The 11,430-nt window shown below is 34.7% G+C and overlaps 1 non-coding gene across 1 annotated transcript; it reads right to left on the bottom strand.

Moving 5' to 3' along the window:
* Window positions 1-10,774: 10,774 nt before the first annotated feature.
* Window positions 10,775-10,938, bottom strand: LOC132693493 (U1 spliceosomal RNA). Its single transcript, XR_009616860.1, has one exon. It is a non-coding gene; the product is annotated as a U1 spliceosomal RNA (small nuclear RNA).
* Window positions 10,939-11,430: the final 492 nt, after the last annotated feature.

Genomic DNA, 11,430 nt, shown 5'->3' with positions numbered 1-11,430 from the left:
GGTGCTAGTATGTAATTAATGTAAGAAGCAATTGGTAGAGTACTAAGGATAAAAACAAAAGACAGAGTGGTTCCTTGTTTTAAAACATAGAATTTTTTAAAAAATGCTTATTTATTTAGAGAGAGAACATAATGGGGAGGGGCAGACAGAAAGAGGAAGAGAGAGAATCCTAAGCAGGCTCCATGCTGAGTTTGGAGTCCGACGTGGGGTTCAGTCTCACGAACCGTGAGATCATCGCCAACGGTGAGATCATGATCTGAGCCAAAATCAAAAGTCCCACGCCTAACCACCTAGGCGCTCCTAAAACATTGAATTTTTTTTATGTATGGTTGCTGAACTTTTACACTTTTAAATTACTATCATTTATAGAACTTGAATTTTCTATGCCTTCTCTTGTGTTCTTGATATTACAGATCTCTCCCTGCTAGTTAACTGGCTTTTTATTTATTTATTTTTTTAAAAATTTTTTTAACGTTTATTTAATTTTGAGACAGAGAGAGACAGAGCATGAATGGGGGAGGGGCAGAGAGAGAGGGAGACACAGAATCGGAAGCAGGCTCCAGGCTCTGAGCCATCAGCCCAGAGCCCGACGCGGGGCTCGAACTCACGGACCGTGAGATCTTGACCCGAGCTGAAGTCGGACGCTTAACCGACTGAGCCACCCAGGCGCCCCTAATTGGCTTTTTAAATATTACACTTCAATGATGATTGATTTGGGGACAGGTAACCAGTTTGTGAGAGCTTTGCCTAGCAGTGCAGTAAACACCTATGTAGAACTTGGGATTTCAATGTTGAGTTATTTGAAATCAGGTGTGGGTCTCAGGCCCACATGCCAAGGTAGCACTCAAAACATGTTTGTTGAATCAAATTTATTTCCAGAAATGTATAGTGTTTAAAACATAACTTTATAAAATTATACATGTTAAATATCCATGATGATAGTACATTTTACACAACAAATATAGAATGCTTTTCGAACTTGTAACAATCCTCTGTGTTGTTTTTAGTCTTAAAATTGATCCAGTATCTACCACCTTTTCCAGGCTTTCCAAGTATGCAATCAGAATAAAGTCATAAGTTTATAAAGATATAGCAATTATACACATAATTATAAAAATACAAAAAGTTCAAGGTACTTTTGTGAAAGCTATTTAAAAATATGTTGATATACTTCTAAACCAGATTTTTTTGTGTTAGGTCAGTACATTAACTTATTCTAAAAGTAACCTCCAATATTTGTTTCAAAATAATACAATAATGTTTGTTCTTCATTGCCCAGCTGTAGAACTTGGGCTTTTTTTAAAAGATGCATTTGGATTGAGACAATGTGTTCAATGTTACAATATGTTCCAATTCTTCAACTTATTTTCTCAGGTAACAGATGAGCTATTCCTTAGAAATATTTTATGATATTGCGAGGAAGCAGTGCACTATGACTGGAGGAAAGATTTTAGAGGTAAGTTATAATAACGTAAGGTAGACATTGTGATTTTGAGATATGTGATTAGAGATGTGAAGGAACACCAATTTGTTTATTTAAAAAATGTTATTTTATTTTAAAAAGTTTTATTTTAAAAATGTTTATTTTTGAGATTGAGAGGTGAGTGGAAGAGAGGCGGAGAGAGAGAGAGAGACAGAGGATCTGAAGTGGGCTCCACACTGACAGTGACGTGCCTGATGTGGGGCTTGAACTCAGGAACCATGGATCATGACCTGAGGCGAAGTCAGACACTCAACCTGCTGAACCACCCAGGTGCCCACAATTTGTTTAGAAATCTGTAGAGAATCTTATACATTATGGCTATCTGCATTACATTTGTATTAAACTATGATTATGAAGAATAGAGAAATTACAGTAAAAAACTATGATGAAAGGAGTAATGGCATATATTTTAAATTCTTTTGTTGAACTGGAGATACGTGGAGTTATTCTGAGATCATACGGTGTTCTCAGGGGAAATTCTAAACATTATATATATGTAGCAAGAATTATAAAGGATTCTGCATGCATGCTTCAGTTTCTCCAAAGAAAGAGAAAATCATTTTAGAAATGATTTCAATGCTAACGAATTATAATCTCAGTTTGTCAAACTAATATATATTTGTCCTTTACCACCTACCTTAACTCAGGTATGTGTACAGCATGCATGAATAGAGAGGTCATTTTTATCAATTCAAATCAACCATCTGAACTCAATATGTTGCAGAAAAGCAAATAAACAAAAACAAACAAACAAAAACTAAGTGCACATTTTTCAAATTAGGAGTATAACCTAGATTTTAAGAGCTTAGAACATAAAGTCATACTCCCAGGAATAGGAACCCAGTTCTGCTATTGAAGGTCTGTGGTACCTAGAAAAATTACCACGCCCCTCTAAGCCTTGTATATCTCATTTATAAAACAGATTTTGTTTGTTGTGAGGACTCAGTGGGATAATCTGTGTAAAGCCCTTAGCATGAAGCCTGGTTCAGATCAAGAAATTCACTAAATGTTAATGGCCAGTCAACCAAATGAATTGCAAATATTTTGAAAAAATAGTAATTGGTCTAATGTCTATTTTTTTGTTAGACTTAAAAAATTTTTTAATGTTTATTTATTATTGAGAGACAGCAAGCGACAGAGCATGAGTATGGGAAGGGCAGAGAGAGGAGGAGACACAGAAACCAAAGCAGGCTCCAGCTCTGAGCTGTTTGCACAGAGCTCCACGCGAGGCTTGAACTCACGGACCATGAGATCATGACCTGAGCTGAAGTCAGATGCTTAACCGACTGAGCCACCCAGGTTCTCCTAATGTCTAATTTTTTTAGATATGTATTTAAAATGTTTTATTTTGATTTACAAATCTTTTTATTTCAAATCTATGCAGTTGATAAGCAGAGACACTCTTATAAAAACCTTAATAGGATAAATGTGAGTGATAGCACCAGTCTAGAGTAGGACACTTTGAAAAAACTGACTGTTTGAGGTTTTAGAATATCAGAACTTATGATTATAATTTTCAGCTGATATACCATTACTTAATGTATTTATAAACCATTATGATAGAAATAATTGGAAATAAATGTAATTTAAAAGTATAATATATTCTGTTTTTATGCAGATAGATTCTGAAAATTTTAGACTAACTAAAGTATACTGTATTAACAACATTTCACACCATTCCAAATTTTAGGAACAGTAAGGAGTACATGTGGAAGAAAAATTATACACATGGATTATTATCTTTCTCAATTTTAGTTTTGGGTGATATCTGAAAGAGTCAAATGAATTTGAGAGACCCTTGGAGAAATGCCATAAATTAATATGGATACTTAAAAGATTTTGTGCTGACTCAAAATTTTTTTAATCCTTCATATATTCAAAGAAGTGCTTCTATCCAGTAACAGTTTTGCTAATTCAATACTTTTCCCAGAAAGATTGAGATTTTTGAATGTCCTGTACGTTGACATCCTTGATGCACTATATACTTTGGCCTGTTCAGTTGGTTTAGTCACAGTCACTATACTTCTGTGCTTTAATGATTCAAACACTAATTCCCTAAAATCATTTAACTATTTTTTAGTAATGATAGCAGTACGTTGCTCCTGATAAGCTAAATTGATATAGGTCTACTGGTTTGGGTTTGAATATTTTTTAATTTTAAAATAGATTTTTAAATAATAAGACAAAATAAGCACATGGAAAAAATGACAAGTGTATTCAGAAAAACGAATAAGTCACCTTTCCTCTCTAGATTTTCAACTACTTTCCTATAGAGGTAAATATTATTAGCATCTATGTATATTACTATGAATAGAGTATACATTAATATATGAAATATTAATATATAGTAATATATTATGTATAAAAATAAAAAATATATATATTATAAATATATAAATATTTAAAGTATATAACTATATATATTTACCCAAGTCTATAAATACTATCTTTTTCACATAAATAAAGTAATAAAATTTAAGCTTTTAACACAGTCCCTTGCATATATTAAGCATTTAATAGACTATGGTTGAATTGATTTTTCATAATCTTGCCCGATTTTTCCCAAGAAAGACATTGGATATATATTTATTAACTTCCATTTTTGAAATAGCATAAGTGGTATGTCATTTGAGACATTAGAGCATAGGTAAATATGGTTTATTAAGTAAAGAAAATAATGACAAATAATTTCACTATCTTTATTTATTTCAAGAGTTTCTTGAAAATAACATCTTGCTTGGGCCATTTTTCCTAAAGCCATCTCAGTTATGTATGCCCCTCGACTGGCAGCAAACCACAGCTGACAGATCTTTAATGCAAACATTATCCATCACAGAGCAGAGCTTAAATGGAAAATGTGTAATTGGTTTTCCAGCAGACCAAGATCATTAATGCGAAACACACTCGAATAAGCATTGCTGGAAAGGTTTCATGCTATTGGATATTGATCAGAGGCAAAGGATCACTGCAATTGGTAGAATGAGTGTGAAGGAAGGTGGAAAATAGCTAAAGTTGCTTAAGCATGCTAAACAATTAGCTTTAAAAATTAAAAAATAAATAAAGATGGCTTCTCTCTCAGCCATAATTTTGACTAACTTGTCTTTGTGCTTTTTGGTTAAACAAGAAAAAGGAGATACTTATTTTTATTGCCTAGATATTTTACATCTCAGTGTAAAATAAATATATGGCTCAAGCAACATAAACACAGTGCTTCTTTTAATTTTATTTCCTAGAGACTATTGTCCATGAGAATGAGGGCAACGACCATGTAAATTCTATGGAATTTGAATGGTTGAGTCATTTCGATAGTATTGTATTCGGGGTTTATAATTTGACAGTCATGTACTAATTCGGATGTATTATTTTTGAAATAGGCTTATATCATTAAATAGAATTAATGAAAACTACAGCTATATATAGATTTCATATTTTTATAATGTTTTACAAAGAGCTCACATATAATTAATGATTATGATATAGATGCAGAAGGTGTCTAATACCATTTACATTTTGCACTTTATTTATTTTTACATTTTGCACTTTAGATTTAGGAAACTTGGTATGCAGAAAGACTAAGAGAAAGTTCATGTTAGAGCAAACCTTCTCATTTCTGTGACCTTAGAAATATACATTTCCAAAAAGGAAAAATAATCGTTTCTCATTTTAAAGGAAAAGCAATTTTTTTTATGGGATAGCATGTCAATTCACAATGGAATTACAACCAATTAAGGAAGAAAGTTTCTTCCTGGTAATGATGATAATTCTATGCTTTAATTCTGAAAAACTTTCCTGCCTATGTATCTCTTTCACACATATTTTCTTATTCCATTTACATTACACCTGGTGTCTTAAAATGTGAATGACATAAGTTGCAAAGAAACTGGGGCACACAATCTAGAAATGACTTCACTCAATTTAGCTCAAAAGAAATAATATTTTATTTACTCCTTCACCAAGTTAACGTAGAATATTCTGTACTTACAAACTGGATTAAATTTGCAAAAAATATTTAAAATCAAAATTAAATTTATGTGACACTGAGGTATTAAATTTGTTTGCAAATTCTTTGATCCTCCTCTACCCATACAGAAGTGGAGTCGTGTTCCCTGTCCCTGGAATTAGAACTGGCTATTGACTCACTACTAATGAATAGAATACTGTTAAACAACAGAGCTTCTAGGAATCATAAGGCCACTGTCTCATAAACCCAAGAGATTAGTGGGTATTGCTTTTGCCTAATGCAATAGATTATAAATTGATTTATTAAAAAAGTCAATTCCTTGTTTAAGGAATATATACCAGCTTGTACTGAGAGAAACAATTTAAATAGGTAATTAGATCCCTAAACCTCCAAGGTCAGAGACAGGCTGGAAAATCTATAGTATTGAAAATATGGTCTATGTTTTACGGAAAAGAAAGAATGACTCAGAAAGGGGAACCAAGACCCTGAAAGAGAGAGACAGGAGCCATGGTGAACAACTTCTGGAAAGTACTTTTAAACTTTAATTAAAGAACTGGCAATATGCCTGATGGATTTCGGAATCACTATGGACTAGTGATTGTTGTGCACCTATCTTTTATTTTTATTTTTTTTTCCATTTTGAATCACTGTATGTTTGTTGTGTGGAATGAAGAGAAATCTCTTTAGTTAATAGGTTTTCAGATAAAGAAGAACTATACTCTCGCTGGCATATTCAAGAAAAATACTTGAAGTACATATTTACATAATTTAGATCTTAGAACTCGAGCTGAAATCTGATACTGAATAGACAAGTTTTTAGGGGGTCTTAAAAGGGAATTAATGAATTTTGCTTGTGGAAGAAATATAAATAACATGTGGCCAGACAGAGGATTTGAGTGGCTTTAAACATGCCCACAAATTCTTTGAGATTCCTCCCTTTAAAGAGTGATACCATATTTTCATCCTCTTGAACCCATGTGAATTTTATTAATTCATATTAAATGAACAGATTACCACAGAAGTGATTCTACATCATTTGAATCTACGTCAGAAAAGACAGTGGTCTTTCTTCTGGCTCTCTTGTTCTTTGGGGTTGCTTACTCTTAGAACTTAACCATCCATCATGTCATGAGTAAATCAAGCAAAGGCACAAAACGGCCTCGTATAAGTGCTGTAGTCGGAGGCCCAGTGAAGCTGTTAACGACAGACAGAATCGACTACTAGGTATGTGAGTGGCTGAATCTTTAGTTACTTCCATCTTTGGTCCACTGCAGCTCATACCATATGGAGCACAGAACAACTGTCCTTATGAAGTCCTGCCCAAAATTGCAGATTTGTGAACAAAATGTATCGGATAGTTGTTTTAAGAGACTCAGTTCTGGGATGATTTTCAACGCAGCAATAGATAACTGGAACATATGATACCTAAAATTGTTGAGTGAGGACAGGATGAGATCATTTATTCAATAAATATGTATTGAGTAGCAACCATGGCAGTAGTCTCAGAATTTAGCCTGAAAATAATGTACAGTCTACGTGATTTAAAACAATCCCTTAAATGTTTTGTATTTTCTCATTTCAGATTTTCTGAGACCACTATGATAAAAACTCTTCATAATCAATGTCCAATTATTTTTTTAATGCAAAAGTGTATAAGAAACGAATCGTCACAATAAAATGTGGTTCACTATATCAGAAGAGTACTTAGAATGCCAGACCCGGAAATTCAGCTCCAAATTGCTGTACATGTGTCCACGTACATCGATGGTAGAGTTCAGTGATCATATATGTGCATATATTCTCCAGAAAACTCTGGGAACATCGCTGAAAAGCACCTGTAACTCACTAGGAACAGAGGTATTTCAGAAAATCTGCGAGAAGCTGAGTAACTCTGGATTTTTCAAATGTGCTTCCCATTGTGCACTTTAAGTCAGAGAGACTTAATGTACACTATTAATTCAGAGATACAGAATGTAGCTTAGGAAGCAGCTGTGCGTAGTTAAGTCTCCATGTTACCCCATCCCAATGCTTAGTTTTACATTAAGAGTTGTGAGGCGACAGTAATTAAAACATCAATGGAGATAGGCTGATGTACAGATCCCTGTGGCTTCTGACAGGCACCTCTCATAATTACTTTCCCCTCCAATATTAAATACAGCTGATAAGAGAAAGAAAAGTAAGAGTTTCAGAGGTATAGGGAGGATTTCACTGGAGGAGATGTCTAGCCTTGACTCATTGCCCTTGGTACATGCCCTAGTACTATAAAAACCACCGCCAGCAGGAGGTTAGTCAGGAATGCTATCCCAAAGAAAACTGCTCCCACAGGATCACTATAAAGCATGTGTATTTGTCGACTTTCCTCATAACGCCCATCATTCATTTTCCTCTCCCAGAACCAGTTCCCTTGTAAATGACTCATTTCTTTTCAAAAGTTCCACATTTGTGTAGAGTTAAGCATATAAGGATATACTGGGTCACAGTCTTTCTTAATACAATAGCATTATTTCCTCTGAATGTTGGTGCATTAAATGGAGCATAAATTCTGTATTCACCATAGCTCCTGTCATGTGGAATTGTTTATTTTTCCATTAAGATTTACTGTTTTATGCCTCATGTTTTATACTACTCTGCTATTAGCTGAATACATGTTTAGGAGTGTTACATCATCTTCGAAAATGTGTCTCTATTGTTATATAATATCTGTCTATGTTTATCCCTGATAATCTTCTCTGTTCTGAAGTCTAATTTACCTGCAATAAATACAGCTATTCCAGCTGTTTTTGGTTAGTGTTTGAATGATATATATTTCTTTAGCCATTGCTTTTAATTTATAAAGGTATTTACATTTAAAATGAGGCTTCATGTAAACATAAATGGGTTGTTTATTGCTTTTTAAAATCAGATCTGACAATTTCTGTATCTTAACTGTTTAGATCATTAACATTAAAAGTTATTATTGATATAGTTGGATTAGAAATGTATCTTCTTGCTTGTTTCCTATTTGTTGTAGTTTTTAAATATCTTTTTTTCTTTCTCTATTCTTTTCCTTGTTTTAATTGAAAATTTTCCATTATTTCCTTTTATCTCAATTGACTTAATAATATTTATAACTTTTAACTTTTTTAGTAGTTGCCTTAGGGTTTAAAATAGAGATTTTAAATAATCTGAGTCCACCTTCAAATACTATTATACTTCTTTAACTGTAGTGTAAAGATATTATCCTACTTATTCCCAATTTCTCCCTCCTATCCCTTGTACCATTGTTGTCAGACATTCAGTTTACAGCCAATACTTTGTTATTATCATTGCTTGACATGGTTTATTGTTTAGAGCAATTAACAACAAGAAATTAAAAAAGGAGAGTTTTACTTTATTTATTCCATTTCTGATTTTTATTATATTCCATGTTTCTGCTATACCATATTTCTTCTCGCTGGAGAATTTCCTTTAATGTTTCTTACAGAGTAAGTCTATAGGCAATAATTTCCCTCAATTATTGTTTGCTTGAGCAGCACTTTGTTTTTCTCATTTTTGAAGGATATTTTTGCTGAGTGTGAAATTCTGAGTTAATAAGATTTTATCTTCTTTTTTAACAGTTTAAAGAGGTCACTTCATTGCCTTATTGCTTATAGAGTCTTCAATGAAAATAATGCTGTAATTTTTATTCTCGTCTTTGCAAGTATACCACCACCGCCCTCTGCCAGACACCTTCAAGATTTTTTCTTTATCTTTTGCATTTCTGCAGCTCAAACATGCTGCTTCTAGGTGTGGGCTTTTGTTTGTTTACCTCTGTTATTTATCCTATTTGAGTTCTCTAAGGTTCTTGGATTGGCTTGCAGGATAGTGCTTCCTTGTTCTCCCTCTACAGATAAAGCCTTTTTTTTTTTTATGTTTACTTATTTTTGAGAGAGAAAGGTGGGGAGGGCAAGAGAGAGGGAGACACAGAATCCAAAGCAGGCTCCAAACTCTGAGCTGCCAGCTGAGAGGTGTCAGCACAGAGCCTGACACGGGGCCCGAACCCATGAACAGTGAGATCGTGACCTGAGCCTGAGTCGGATACTTAACCGACTAAGCCACCCAGGAGCCCCAGGTTAAGCATTTTAATAAGGGAAATAGGGGCAAAGGATGTTAGCGAATCCCTGCAGTTGCTGTTTTCTTACCCAAGTCAGCACGTCAGAGGTATTCTCTCCTATGCTCCCCCAAGAAAGCCTGGTGGGTTTCCTAAAGGTGACACCTGAAAAAGGACGGAGACTGCAAATATGAGTGGTCTATAGACTTCTGACTTCCATGCTAGCCCACGCTCAGCCTTCAGCAATGCATTACATTTTATCATTTCATCTTCCTACTGGCTTCTGTGGCGTCTAGTGGCACATTCCCCATGAAAACTAGTGTGTGGGTTCTGTTTTAAGCTGCAGGCCCCCGACTTCTCTATGCCTCCATTTCAGGTTGGTTGTTTGCCTTATGAGCTCAGCTCTCTACATTTTTGAGCTGAAGTTAAAAGTCTAAAGATAAATGTCTTAATACCTATTTATTTATTTATTTATTTGTGAATCAAATAAGTTGATAAACAAAATGCCAACCCGGTTTGGAAAATAAAAATTCAAGAGTACAAAACAGTCATCCCATCGAATCTAAGGCCCTCTAGATGTGCGTCTTTGGGCTGTGACTGGAGCTTGCCAAATCTGCAATTCTGTGAATTGAGTATTATAATGGCAGTTTATCAGGGGTGTACCCCATCATAGAACAAAAAGAGAAAAGTAGACTGGGTCCTCTGAGGTGGAAACTTGGAAAATAATGGAGGAGTGTGAAGAACGTAGTCATTAGGGTCAAGCTGAGAAGCAAGAGTTACCTGAAGATGGGACACAGATAGCAGTTGGCATTGACAAAAGATTCAAGAAACTAATCGATATAACAGAGAATCCTGAAGAACAGAATTTATTTCAAGACAGAAGTTTTATGGAGATTTTATCCACTTCTTTTCCCTTACCATTTCATGGGTTTGGTTTTTTTGCCCTATGGAAGGTTTTGGTTGAATCAGTGACATTTTTGTTTTGTTGTGATACAGGACTCAACTTCTGTTGACAGTGCTTCCTATTGGCTTTCTAAGGTGGTTAAACATAAAACAGCAGAGTTTCCAAAATCTTTTTAATGTGAAAACCACTGTATTTTGATATTGAATGATATTGAATTGATTTCCTGAAATATTTTTAGATAGAAGTCTTTCAGCTTTTAACAGTATTGTCATAGATTGAGAAGAAAAAGAAAAAAAAATCACACGGGTCAACCCTTTTTGTTTTTTTTTTAATGTTTGTTTATTTATTTATTTTTAATAGGGGAAAGCGCGAACTCAGTCCCCCACTACCACAAATTATGCAGTCGAGTTTCTCACATTTGGGGAAATTGCAGGGGTCAGCACATCCGGAGTGCAATGGATAAGCCTTGCCCTGGGAAAACCACCTTCGTGATCATGGTATCTCCCCTGCCAGGTAAGTATGTTTATTTATTTTCAAGAGAGAGCACAGGGGAGGGGCAGAGAGAGAGGGAGACGCGGAATCTGAAGCAGGCTCCAGGCTCTGAGATATCAACACAGAGCCTGATTGGGGCTTAAACCTACGAACTGTGGGAGGATGACCTGAGCCCATGACCTAAGCTGAAATTGGACACTCAACCAACTGAGCCACCTAGGAGCCCCTAAGATGGGTCAATTCTACCATGTCTTGGTCATAATGCTTCTTGGGCCAGTTTATGTTCTATTGAAGAGGCTTAATAATTCCCCTTGCCAAGCTTTCATTTTCTGAGGTGTTGATTATCTATAAAGATAGGGGTTAAAAAATCAAACAGAGTAAAATCATAATAAGTTGAAATCATGTGTGCTCAGTGAAGGAGTGTATTAAATGGTAATATGTAAAGTCTAGCTTAATGATTAAGTTAACTAATCTTGCCACTGTTACAAAAGTAAAACCTCAACCTATTTATTTATTTAGCC

The sequence above is a fragment of the Panthera onca genome, chromosome B1 (assembly GCF_046562875.1).
Source record: "Panthera onca isolate mPanOnc1 chromosome B1, mPanOnc1 haplotype 2, whole genome shotgun sequence".
Classification (NCBI taxonomy): Eukaryota; Metazoa; Chordata; class Mammalia; order Carnivora; family Felidae; genus Panthera; species Panthera onca.
This window is presented reverse-complemented; position numbering and strand designations above follow the sequence as displayed.